Below are 12,629 nucleotides of genomic sequence, written 5' to 3'. Positions count from 1 at the left end.
TGCCAATTGCATTGCGAAAGGAGACACGTGAAGTAGCCGAGAAGGGTGAAGTGGCAAGGAAGGCTCTTTGCGAAATGCATGCTCTACAAACTGTTTCGATGAACATGATATTAGCAAATTTGTTTCTTACGAGTCTTTAGGTATCAAATTTCTGATGAATGCATCAAACTTTTTCAACCTCACGCGTCTACGTAAATCTTGCTTGGTTCCATCTCAGAATTGCCCCGCCTCCCTCCACGTCTAGACATCCAGTCGTGCTCCATCATCAAATACTCCTCGTATCTCTACTCCATGGCTTCCCGATCTCCTCAGCAGCAACTCTCTGATGCCTGCAATTCAATACAAGTCAGAGGACGGAAATTCATTGATCTGGTTAACTAGTTTAAAACAGCTAGCAATGCCAAATGTACAGATATCCAAGGCAGACAGATTAATTCCGTACCTGCATTCAAGAACATAATTCACTTGTGTCCAGGATGTGTTTACTGCAAAGGATCGAAACTTGAGTAATTCAGAAATTGGGAGCATAATTGTCTCTTGTTATTGCTGTCTGGTGATAGCTAAAACGATCAATAATTCATCTTGCAGTAACTGGAATTAGTATCATATTTGTTGTGAACTGCTGCATTCGTTGCAAAAATGCAACACACCTCTTGGACTGGCCTCTATAGTTGACTATCCCGGTTCATCACAATTGTAGCAATTTCGCTTTCCTTCTTTGTTGAAGCCTCCTTTCTTCATGGTAAGTTTTTCATATTTCTTGGCAAGTAAAGCCAAATCCATGATAATATCACTTGTTGAAGTCATTCTTTTAGAATCAATTGGATATAAGTTGACACCAGGACTTCGTTGAGATAAACACAGTACAAAGCATTACTTGCTGTGCGTATTTGACAACAAAAATGTTGCTTGCTGGAAGAAAGAAAGAAATATTTAATTTAGCTTATTATTTGGGATGGAAATCCAAGAAAAGGTATGTTTGGCTAGTGGCGCCATCGCCAAGCGTCCAAAGTCTTATGTCGCGAATATTCACGCGAGCGCACGCGCTATTTGTGTGTGATTCATGTGCTTCTACTACTATCTAGAAGACAACAAAAAGCTCCCCTTATAAGTTGGTCTTCATCCTCTTGGCTTAGCAAGGTGGGACTAAACATTGGAGTACCCTTCTATGTTGCTCTCGTATTGCCGTTTTTGGGCCTTTTACAGGATTCTGCTTGGGCTTCCACGGAAGAAAACTGAATTGAAAATGGACCTCGCCTACTTGTTTTCTCTACCTTGCCACAGGCCCACCTTGTGTAGCCTGTGAGTGAGTGTGACACGCACTATTTAATTCCGTCAACTGCCTGGATTGTAATACCTTTATATAACATGCATGCAACATGCAGCTCACGCTTGAACGTGCATACATGCTCCTGATCTCTTTCACAAATACTTTCTCTATTCACAAATAAATGTTGTATATTTGTTCGATTTATATCTAAAGCGCTTCTAGATCTATGCGAATCAGATTACGTCACTTATTTACGAATGGAAGGAGTAGAATGGAAAAGACCTTTCTCGAAAGAACTCCGCTAGCTCTTGACTATCCAAGTATTGTGCCCTTATGGCCGGCTTGTGCCGGCAAGACACATGGCGTCATTTGGCCGCAGATCCTCGACTCCGACGCCGCAGCGGCCTCGCGAGAACAAGCTGGCATGGCGTGGTGTGTTCTTAGGTAAAACCATCCCAACATGCATCTCGCTGCGTGTGATATCTTCCGCGTCCTGAAAATATGCCTACTAGTTCAGCTTCATGCATCTCATAGCGTGTTGAACATCGCCCATTAGCTGATGGATCCAGTGCTGACATATATAGTTTCTACTGCCGACGTCGACGTCGTGCCTAGGGAGACGCTGAGCTGATGGATTCTGCCGTGGCATATATGTAGCTACTCTATTTTCCGGCAGGCTAAGTGAACAAGAAAGATAGCTAATTAGACTTTTTTTAGTTGCTATAAATTCTAATCAGCAGATCGATGATTCTAAACATTATGCATTCACATGATTCCAGAATCAGCAGATCGATGATTCTAAACATTTTGCATGCATGGCTACCTCATGTTTATACGATGGCATGCGACGAAAAAACAAACACGTTTTGGAAGTAGCTCGCTCGCTGATGTACACAATGAATGTGCCCAAGTTCCTATGGAGTGAAGCAGTCATGACAGCCACGTTATTGATTAACAGGACACCCTCCAGGATACTTGGTATGAAATCCCCATGCGAGTTGTTGTTTGGGAAAAATAAGTTTGTTGTCCCTCCAAAATTATTTGGCAAAGACATTCTTTGTTCGGGATCATAGACCATTGATTGGGAAGTTAGACCCACGAGCAGTAAAATGTGTTTTTGTTGATTATTCCTCTAGTCGGCAGGGGTATAAATGTTGGTGTCCCTTCCACAAACGCATGTTTGTAAGTATGGATGTCACCTTCAGGGAATCCGAGCCATTCTATGGTGAGCAAACTGATCTGAGCTTGTTGTTTGCAGAACTTGACCAACTTCACTCTCGGCAAGATGGTCGTGAGGGGGAGAAGGTAGTGTCTCACACTAAGGGCGATTCTATGGGTACTAAACCTGATGGTGATGTGCTGGTTCAGGCCCAACCAGAAGAGGGTATGATTCCGCTTTATTCTCCCCGTGTTCCTCGTTCCTGTTCAGATCGGTGGCCACGGAATCTCCAAGTGTACACCCGACGGCAGCCACATGTGCGGCGGGAGCAGTGAAGGTAGTGATGTGAGCCCATCGACACAGTGGGACAGCAGCCACATGTGCAGGGGGGGCAACAAGGCAGTGCTAGCAACTCATCTGACACAGTGGATCTGCCAATTGCATTGCGAAAGGAGACACGTGAAGTAGCCAGAAAGGGTGAAGTGGCAAGGAAGGCTCTTTGCGAAATGCATGCTCTACAAACTGTTTCTGATGAACATGACATTAGCAAATTTGTTTCTTACGAGTCTTTAGGTATCAAATTTCTGATGAATGCATCAAACTTTTTTCAACCTCACGCGTCTACAGAAATCTTGCTTGGTTCCATCTCAGAATTGCCCCGCCTCCCTCCACGTCTAGACATCCAGTCGTGCTCCATCATCAAATACTCCTCGTATCTCTACTCCATGGCTTCCTGATCTCCTCAGCAGCAACTCTCTGATGCCTGCAATTCAATACAAGTCAGAGGACGGAAATTCATTGATCTGGTTAACTAGTTTAAAACAGCTAGCAATGCCAAATGTACAGATATCCAAGGCAGGCAGATTAATTCCGTACCTGCATTCAAGAACATAATTCACTTGTGTCCAGGATGTGTTTACTGCAAAGGATCGAAACTTGAGTAATTCAGAAATTGGGAGCATAATTGTCTCTTGTTATTGCTGTCTGGTGATAGCTAAAACGATCAATAATTCATCTTGCAGTAACTGGAATTAGTATCATATTTGTTGTGAACTGCTGCATTCGTTGCAAAAATGCAAAACACCTCTTGGACTGGCCTCTATAGTTGACTATCCCGGTTCATCACAATTGTAGCAATTTCGCTTTCCTTCTTTGTTGAAGCCTCCTTTCTTCATGGTAAGTTTTTCATATTTCTTGGCAAGTAAAGCCAAATCCATGATAATATCACTTGTTGAAGTCATTCTTTTAGAATCAATTGGATATAAGTTGACACCAGGACTTCGTTGAGATAAACACAAGACAAAGCATTACTTGCTGTGCGTATTTGACAACAAAAATGTTGCTTGCTGGAAGAAAGAAAGAAATATTTAATTTAGCTTATTATTTGGGATGGAAATCCAAAAAAAGGTATGTTTGGCTAGTGGCGCCATCGCCAAGCGTCCAAAGTCTTAAGTCGCGAATATTCACGCGAGCGCACGCGCTATTTGTGTGTGATTCATGTGCTTCTACTACTATCTAGAAGACAACAAAAAGCTCCCCTTATAAGTTGGTCTTCATCCTCTTGGCTTAGCAAGGTGGGACTAAACATTGGAGTACCCTTCTATGTTGCTCTCGTATTGCCGTTTTTGGGCCTTTTACAGGATTCTGCTTGGGCTTCCACGGAAGAAAACTGAATTGAAAATGGACCTCGCCTACTTGTTTTCTCTACCTTGCCACAGGCCCACCTTGTGTAGCCTGTGAGTGAGTGTGACACGCACTATTTAATTCCGTCAACTGCCTGGATTGTAATACCTTTATATAACATGCATGCAACATGCAGCTCACGCTTGAACGTGCATACATGCTCCTGATCTCTTTCACAAATACTTTCTCTATTCACAAATAAATGTTGTATATTTGTTCGATTTATATCTAAAGCGCTTCTAGATCTATGCGAATCAGATTACGTCACTTATTTACGAATGGAAGGAGTAGAATGGAAAAGACCTTTCTCGAAAGAACTCCGCTAGCTCTTGACTATCCAAGTATTGTGCCCTTATGGCCGGCTTGTGCCGGCAAGACACATGGCGTCATTTGGCCGCAGATCCTCGACTCGACGCGCAGCGGCCTGCGAGAACAAGCTGGCATGGCGTGGTGTGTTCTTAGGTAAAACCATCCCAACATGCATCTCGCTGCGTGTGATATCTTCCGCGTCCTGAAAATATGCCTACTAGTTCAGCTTCATGCATCTCATAGTGTGTTGAACATCGCCCATTAGCTGATGGATCCAGAGAGGCCGACATATATAGTTTCTACTGCCGACGTCGACGTCGTGCCTAGGGAGACGCTGAGCTGATGGATTCTGCCGTGGCATATATGTAGCTACTCTATTTTCCGGCAGGCTAAGTGAACAAGAAAGATAGCTAATTAGACTTTTTTTAGTTGCTATAAATTCTAATCAGCAGATCGATGATTCTAAACATTATGCATTCACATGATTCCGTAATCAGCAGATCGATGATTCTAAACATTTTGCATGCATGGCTACCTCATGTTTATACGATGGCATGCGACAGAAAAAAACAAACACGTTTTGGAAGTAGCTCGCTCGCTGATGTACACAATGAATGTGCCCAAGTTCCTGTGGAGTGAAGCAGTCATGACAGCCACTTTTTTGATTAACAGGACACCCTCCAGGATACTTGGTATGAAATCCCCATGCGAGTTGTTGTTTGGGAAAAATAAGTTTGTTGTCCCTCCAAAATTATTTGGCGGTACATATCTTTGTTCGGGATCATAGACCATTGATTGGGAAGTTAGACCCACGAGCAGTAAAATGTGTTTTTGTTGATTATTCCTCTAGTCAGCAGGGGTATAAATGTTGGTGTCCCTCTGCGAAACGCATGTTTGTAAGTATGGATGTCACCTTCAGGGAATCCGAGCCATTCTATGGTGAGCAAACTGATCTCGAGCTTGTTGTTTGCAAGTAACTTGACCAACTTCACTCTCGGCAAGATGGTCGTGAGGGGAGAAGGTAGTGTCTCACACTAAGGGCGATTCTATGGGTACTAAACCTGATGGTGATGTGCTGGTTCAGGCCCAACCGGTGAGTGGGTATGATTCCGCTTGATTCTCCCTGTGTTCTGTTCTGTTCAGGATCGGTGGCCACGGAATCTCCAAGTGTACACCCGACGGCAGCCACATGTGCAGCGGGAGCAGGAAGGTAGTGATGTGAGCCCATCGACACAAAGTGGGACAGCAGCCACATGTGCGGGGGGCAACAAGGCGGTGCTAGCAACTCATCCGACACGGTGGATCCGCCAATTGCATTGCGAAAGGAGACACGTGAAGTAGCCGTAAAGGGTGAAGTGGCAAGGAAGGCTCTTTGCGAAATGCATGCTCTACAAACTGTTTCTGATGAACATGACATTAGCAAATTTGTTTCTTACGAGTCTTTAGGTATCAAATTTCTGATGAATGCATCAAACTTTTTTCAACCTCACGCGTCTACAGAAATCTTGCTTGGTTCCATCTCAAAATTGCCCCGCCTCCCTCCACGTCTAGACATCCAGTCGTGCTCCATCATCAAATACTCCTCGTATCTCTACTCCATGGCTTCCTGATCTCCTCAGCAGCAACTCTCTGATGCCTGCAATTCAATACAAGTCAGAGGACGGAAATTCATTGATCTGGTTAACTAGTTTAAAACAGCTAGCAATGCCAAATGTACAGATATCCAAGGCAAAGTGTAAGATTAATTCCGTACTGCATTCAAGAACATAATTCACTTGTGTCCAGGATGTGTTTACTGCAAAGGATCGAAACTTGAGTAATTCAGAAATTGGGAGCATAATTGTCTCTTGTTATTGTCAGTCTGGTGATAGCTAAAACGATCAATAATTCATCTTGCAAGAATCGGAATTAGTATCATATTTGTTGTGAATCGCTGCATTCGTTGCAAAAATGCAAAACACCTCTTGACTGGCCTCTATAGTTGACTATCCCGGTTCATCACAATTGTAGCAATTTCGCTTTCCTTCTTTGTTGAAGCCTCCTTTCTTCATGGTAAGTTTTTCATATTTCTTGGCAAGTAAAGCCAAATCCATGATAATATCACTTGTTGAAGTCATTCTTTTAGAATCAATTGGATATAAGTTGACACCAGGACTTCGTTGAGATAAACACAGTACAAAGCATTACTTGCTGTGCGTATTTGACAACAAAAATGTTGCTTGCCGGAAGAAAGAAAGAAATATTTAATTTAGCTTATTATTTGGGATGGAAATCCAAAAAAAGGTATGTTTGGCTAGTGGCGCCATCGCCAAGCGTCCAAAGTCTTAAGTCGCGAATATTCACGCGAGCGCACGCGCTATTTGTGTGTGATTCATGTGCTTCTACTACTATCTAGAAGACAACAAAAAGCTCCCCTTATAAGTTGGTCTTCATCCTCTTGGCTTAGCAAGGTGGGACTAAACATTGGAGTACCCTTCTATGTTGCTCTCGTATTGCCGTTTTTGGGCCTTTTACAGGATTCTGCTTGGGCTTCCACGGAAGAAAACTGAATTGAAAATGGACCTCGCCTACTTGTTTTCTCTACCTTGCCACAGGCCCACCTTGTGTAGCCTGTGAGTGAGTGTGACACGCACTATTTAATTCCGTCAACTGCCTGGATTGTAATACCTTTATATAACATGCATGCAACATGCAGCTCACGCTTGAACGTGCATACATGCTCCTGATCTCATTCACAAATACTTTCTCTATTCACAAATAAATGTTGTATATTTGTTCGATTTATATCTAAAGCGCTTCTAGATCTATGCGAATCAGATTACGTCACTTATTTACGAATGGAAGGAGTAGAATGGAAAAGACCTTTCTCGAAAGAACTCCGCTAGCTCTTGACTATCCAAGTATTGTGCCCTTATGGCCGGCTTGTGCCGGCAAGACACATGGCGTCATTTGGCCGCAGATCCTCGACTCGACGCCGCAGCGGCCTGCGAGAACAAGCTGGCATGGCGTGGTGTGTTCTTAGGTAAAACCATCCCAACATGCATCTCGCTGCGTGTGATATCTTCCGCGTCCTGAAAATATGCCTACTAGTTCAGCTTCATGCATCTCATAGCGTGTTGAACATCGCCCATTAGCTGATGGATCCAGAGTGCTGACATATATAGTTTCTACTGCCGATGTCGACGTCGTGCCTAGGGAGACGCTGAGCTGATGGATTCTGCCGTGGCATATATGTAGCTACTCTATTTTCCGGCAGGCTAAGTGAACAAGAAAGATAGCTAATTAGACTTTTTTTAGTTGCTATAAATTCTAATCAGCAGATCGATGATTCTAAACATTATGCATTCACATGATTCCAGAATCAGCAGATCGATGATTCTAAACATTTTGCATGCATGGCTACCTCATGTTTATACGATGGCATGCGACGAGAAAAAAACAAACACGTTTTGGAAGTAGCTCGCTCGCTGATGTACACAATGAATGTGCCCAAGTTCTGTGGGAGTGAAGCAAACATGACAGCCACTTTTTTGATTAACAGGACACCCTCCAGATACTTGGTATGAAATCCCCATGCGAGTTGTTGTTTGGGAAAAATAAGTTTGTTGTCCCTCCAAAATTATTTGGCAAAGACATTCTTTGTTCGGGATCATAGACCATTGATTGGGAAGTTAGACCCACGAGCAGTAAAATGTGTTTTTGTTGATTATTCCTCTAGTCAGCAGGGGTATAAATGTTGGTGTCCCTCTGCGAAACGCATGTTTGTAAGTATGGATGTCACCTTCAGGGAATCCGAGCCATTCTATGGTGAGCAAACTGATCTGAGCTTGTTGTTTGCAGAACTTGACCAACTTCACTCTCGGCAAGATGGTCGTGAGGGGGAGAAGGTAGTGTCTCACACTAAGGGCGATTCTATGGGTACTAAACCTGATGGTGATGTGCTGGTTCAGGCCCAACCAAGAGTGGGTATGATTCCGCTTGATTCTCCCCAGGTTCCTGTTCCTGTTCAGGATCGGTGGCCACGGAATCTCCAAGTGTACACCCGACGGCAGCCACATGTGCAGCGGGAGCAGGAAGGTAGTGATGTGAGCCCATCTGACACAGTGGGACAGCAGCCACATGTGCAGGGGGGGCAACAAGGCAGTGCTAGCAACTCATCTGACACAGTGGATCTGCCAATTGCATTGCGAAAGGAGACACGTGAAGTAGCCAGAAAGGGTGAAGTGGCAAGGAAGGCTCTTTGCGAAATGCATGCTCTACAAACTGTTTCTGATGAACATGACATTAGCAAATTTGTTTCTTACGAGTCTTTAGGTATCAAATTTCTGATGAATGCATCAAACTTTTTTCAACCTCACGCGTCTACAGAAATCTTGCTTGGTTCCATCTCAGAATTGCCCCGCCTCCCTCCACGTCTAGACATCCAAATGTGCTCCATCATCAAATACTCCTCGTATCTCTACTCCATGGCTTCCCGATCTCCTCGCAGCAACTCTCGATGCCTGCAATTCAATACAAGTCATAGGAAGGAAATTCATTTAACTGGTTAACTAGTTTAAAACAGATAGCAATGCCAAATGTACAGATATCCAAGGCAGGCAGATTAATTCCGTAACTGCATTCAAGAACATAATTCACTTGTGTCCAGGATGTGTTTACTGCAAAGGATCGAAACTTGAGTAATTCAGAAATTGGGAGCATAATTGTCTCTTGTTATTGCTGTCTGGTGATAGCTAAAACGATCAATAATTCATCTTGCAGTAACTGGAATTAGTATCATATTTGTTGTGAACTGCTGCATTCGTTGCAAAAATGCAAAACACCTCTTGGACTGGCCTCTATAGTTGACTATCCCGGTTCATCACAATTGTAGCAATTTCGCTTTCCTTCTTTGTTGAAGCCTCCTTTCTTCATGGTAAGTTTTTCATATTTCTTGGCAAGTAAAGCCAAATCCATGATAATATCACTTGTTGAAGTCATTCTTTTAGAATCAATTGGATATAAGTTGACACCAGGACTTCGTTGAGATAAACACAGTACAAAGCATTACTTGTCAGTGCGTATTTGACAACAAAAATGTTGCTTGCTGGAAGAAAGAAAGAAATATTTAATTTAGCTTATTATTTGGGATGGAAATCCAAAAAAAGGTATGTTTGGCTAGTGGCGCCATCGCCAAGCGTCCAAAGTCTTAAGTCGCGAATATTCACGCGAGCGCACGCGCTATTTGTGTGTGATTCATGTGCTTCTACTACTATCTAGAAGACAACAAAAAGCTCCCCTTATAAGTTGGTCTTCATCCTCTTGGCTTAGCAAGGTGGGACTAAACATTGGAGTACCCTTCTATGTTGCTCTCGTATTGCCGTTTTTGGGCCTTTTACAGGATTCTCGCTTGGGCTTCCACGGAAGAAAACTGAATTGAAAATGGACCTCGCCTACTTGTTTTCTCTACCTTGCCACAGTGCCCACCTTGTGTAGCACGTGGAGTGAGTGTGACACGCACTATTTAATTCCGTCAACTGCCTGGATTGTAATACCTTTATATAACATGCATGCAACATGCAGCTCATGCTTGAACATGCATACATGCTCCTGATCTCTTTCACAAATACTTTCTCTATTCACAAATAAATGTTGTATATTTGTTCGATTTATATCTAAAGCGCTTCTAGATCTATGCGAATCAGATTACGTCACTTATTTACGAATGGAAGGAGTAGAATGGAAAAGACCTTTCTCGAAAGAACTCCGCTAGCTCTTGACTATCCAAGTATTGTGCCCTTATGGTCGGCTTGTGCCGGCAAGACACATGGCGTCATTTGGCCGCAGATCCTCGACTCGACGCCGCAGCTGCTCATGCGAGAACAAGCTGGCATGGCGTGGTGTGTTCTTAGGTAAAACCATCCCAACATGCATCTCGCTGCGTGTGATATCTTCCGCGTCCTGAAAATATGCCTACTAGTTCAGCTTCATGCATCTCATAGCGTGTTGAACATCGCCCATTAGCTGATGGATCCGTAGTGCTGACATATATAGTTTCTACTGCCGACGTCGACGTCGTGCCTAGGGAGACGTGAGCTGATGGATTCTCGCCGTGGCATATATGTAGCTACTCTATTTTCCGGCAGGCTAAGTGAACAAGAAAGATAGCTAATTAGACTTTTTTTAGTTGCTATAAATTCTAATCAGCAGATCGATGATTCTAAACATTATGCATTCACATGATTCCAGAATCAGCAGATCGATGATTCTAAACATTTTGCATGCATGGCTACCTCATGTTTATACGATGGCATGCGACGAAAAACAAACACGTTTTGGAAGTAGCTCGTCGCTGATGTACACAATGAATGTGCCCAAGTTCCTGTGGAGTGAAGCAGTCATGACAGCCACTTTTTTGATTAACAGACACCCTCCAGGAGACTTGGTATGAAATCCCCATGCGAGTTGTTGTTTGGGAAAAATAAGTTTGTTGTCCCTCCAAAATTATTTGGCAGTACATTCTTTGTTCGGGATCATAGACCATTGATTGGGAAGTTAGACCCACGAGCAGTAAAATGTGTTTTTGTTGATTATTCCTCTAGTCACAGGGGTATAAATGTTGGTGTCCCTCTCGCGAAACGCATGTTTGTAAGTATGGATGTCACCTTCAGGGAATCCGAGCCATTCTATGGTGAGCAAACTGATCCGAGCTTGTTGTTTGCAGAACTTGACCAACTTCACTCTCGGCAAGATGGTCGTGAGGGGGAGAAGGTAGTGTCTCACACTAAGGGCGATTCTATGGGTACTAAACCTGATGGTGATGTGTTGGTTCAGGCCCAACCAGTAGTGGGTATGATTCCGCTTGATTTTCCCTGTGTTCCTGTTCTGTTCAGTGATCGGTGGCCACGGAATCTCCAAGTGTACACCCGACGGCAGCCACATGTGCAATGGGAGCAGGAAGGTAGTGATGTGAGCCCATCCGACACGGTGGGACAGCAGCCACATGTGCAGGGGGGCAACAAGGCGTTGCTAGCAACTCATCCGACACGGTGGATCTGCCAATTGCATTGCGAAAGGAGACACGTGAAGTAGCCGAAAGGGTGAAGTGGCAAGGAAGGCTCTTTGCGAAATGCATGCTCTACAAACTGTTTCTGATGAACATGACATTAGCAAATTTGTTTCTTACGAGTCTTTAGGTATCAAATTTCTGATGAATGCATCAAACTTTTTTCAACCTCACGCGTCTACAGAAATCTTGCTTGGTTCCATCTCGTAATTGCCCCGCCTCCCTCCACGTCTAGACATCCGGTCGTGCTCCATCATCAAATACTCCTCGTATCTCTACTCCATGGCTTCCGATCTCCTCAGCAAAGCAACTCTCTCGATGCCTGCAATTCAATACAAGTCGAGGACGGAAATTCATTGATCCGGTTAACTAGTTTAAAACAGCTAGCAATGCCAAATGTACGTATATCCAAGGCAGGCAGATTAATTCCGTACCTGCATTCAAGAACATAATTCACTTGTGTCCGTGATGTGTTTCTTGCAAAGGATCGAAACTTGAGTAATTCAGAAATTGGGAGCATAATTGTCTCTTGTTATTGCTGTCTGGTGATAGCTAAAACGATCAATAATTCATCTTGCAGTAACTGGAATTAGTATCATATTTGTTGTGAACTGCTGCATTCGTTGCAAAAATGCAAAACACCTCTTGGACTGGCCTCTATAGTTGACTATCCCGGTTCATCACAATTGTAGCAATTTCGCTTTCCTTCTTTGTTGAAGCCTCCTTTCTTCATGGTAAGTTTTTCATATTTCTTGGCAAGTAAAGCCAAATCCATGATAATATCACTTGTTGAAGTCATTCTTTTAGAATCAATTGGATATAAGTTGACACCAGGACTTCGTTGAGATAAACACAGTACAAAGCATTACTTGTCAGGCGTATTTGACAACAAAAATGTTGCTTGCTGGAAGAAAGAAAGTGTTATCACCAGATTTTGGTCAAATCCGAAGGTGGGCCGTTAGAGAGATGGGCTTGGAAGATTACACGTGGAAGATCTCTGAAGCGGCCTTGCACGGAGAATTTGGGCTAGATTGCCCGTGTATCTTTAGTTATAGTAGATTATATCTTAGATCAAAAGTTAGAGTTTGTATCGTGCACGATGGGATATTCCCACGTTAGAAAGTCCCCTGGACTATAAATATGTATCTAGGGTTTATGGAATA

This window comes from Lolium perenne, unplaced genomic scaffold (genome assembly GCF_019359855.2).
Source record: "Lolium perenne isolate Kyuss_39 unplaced genomic scaffold, Kyuss_2.0 unplaced50, whole genome shotgun sequence".
NCBI classification, from domain to species: domain Eukaryota; kingdom Viridiplantae; phylum Streptophyta; class Magnoliopsida; order Poales; family Poaceae; genus Lolium; species Lolium perenne.
This window is presented reverse-complemented; position numbering follows the sequence as displayed.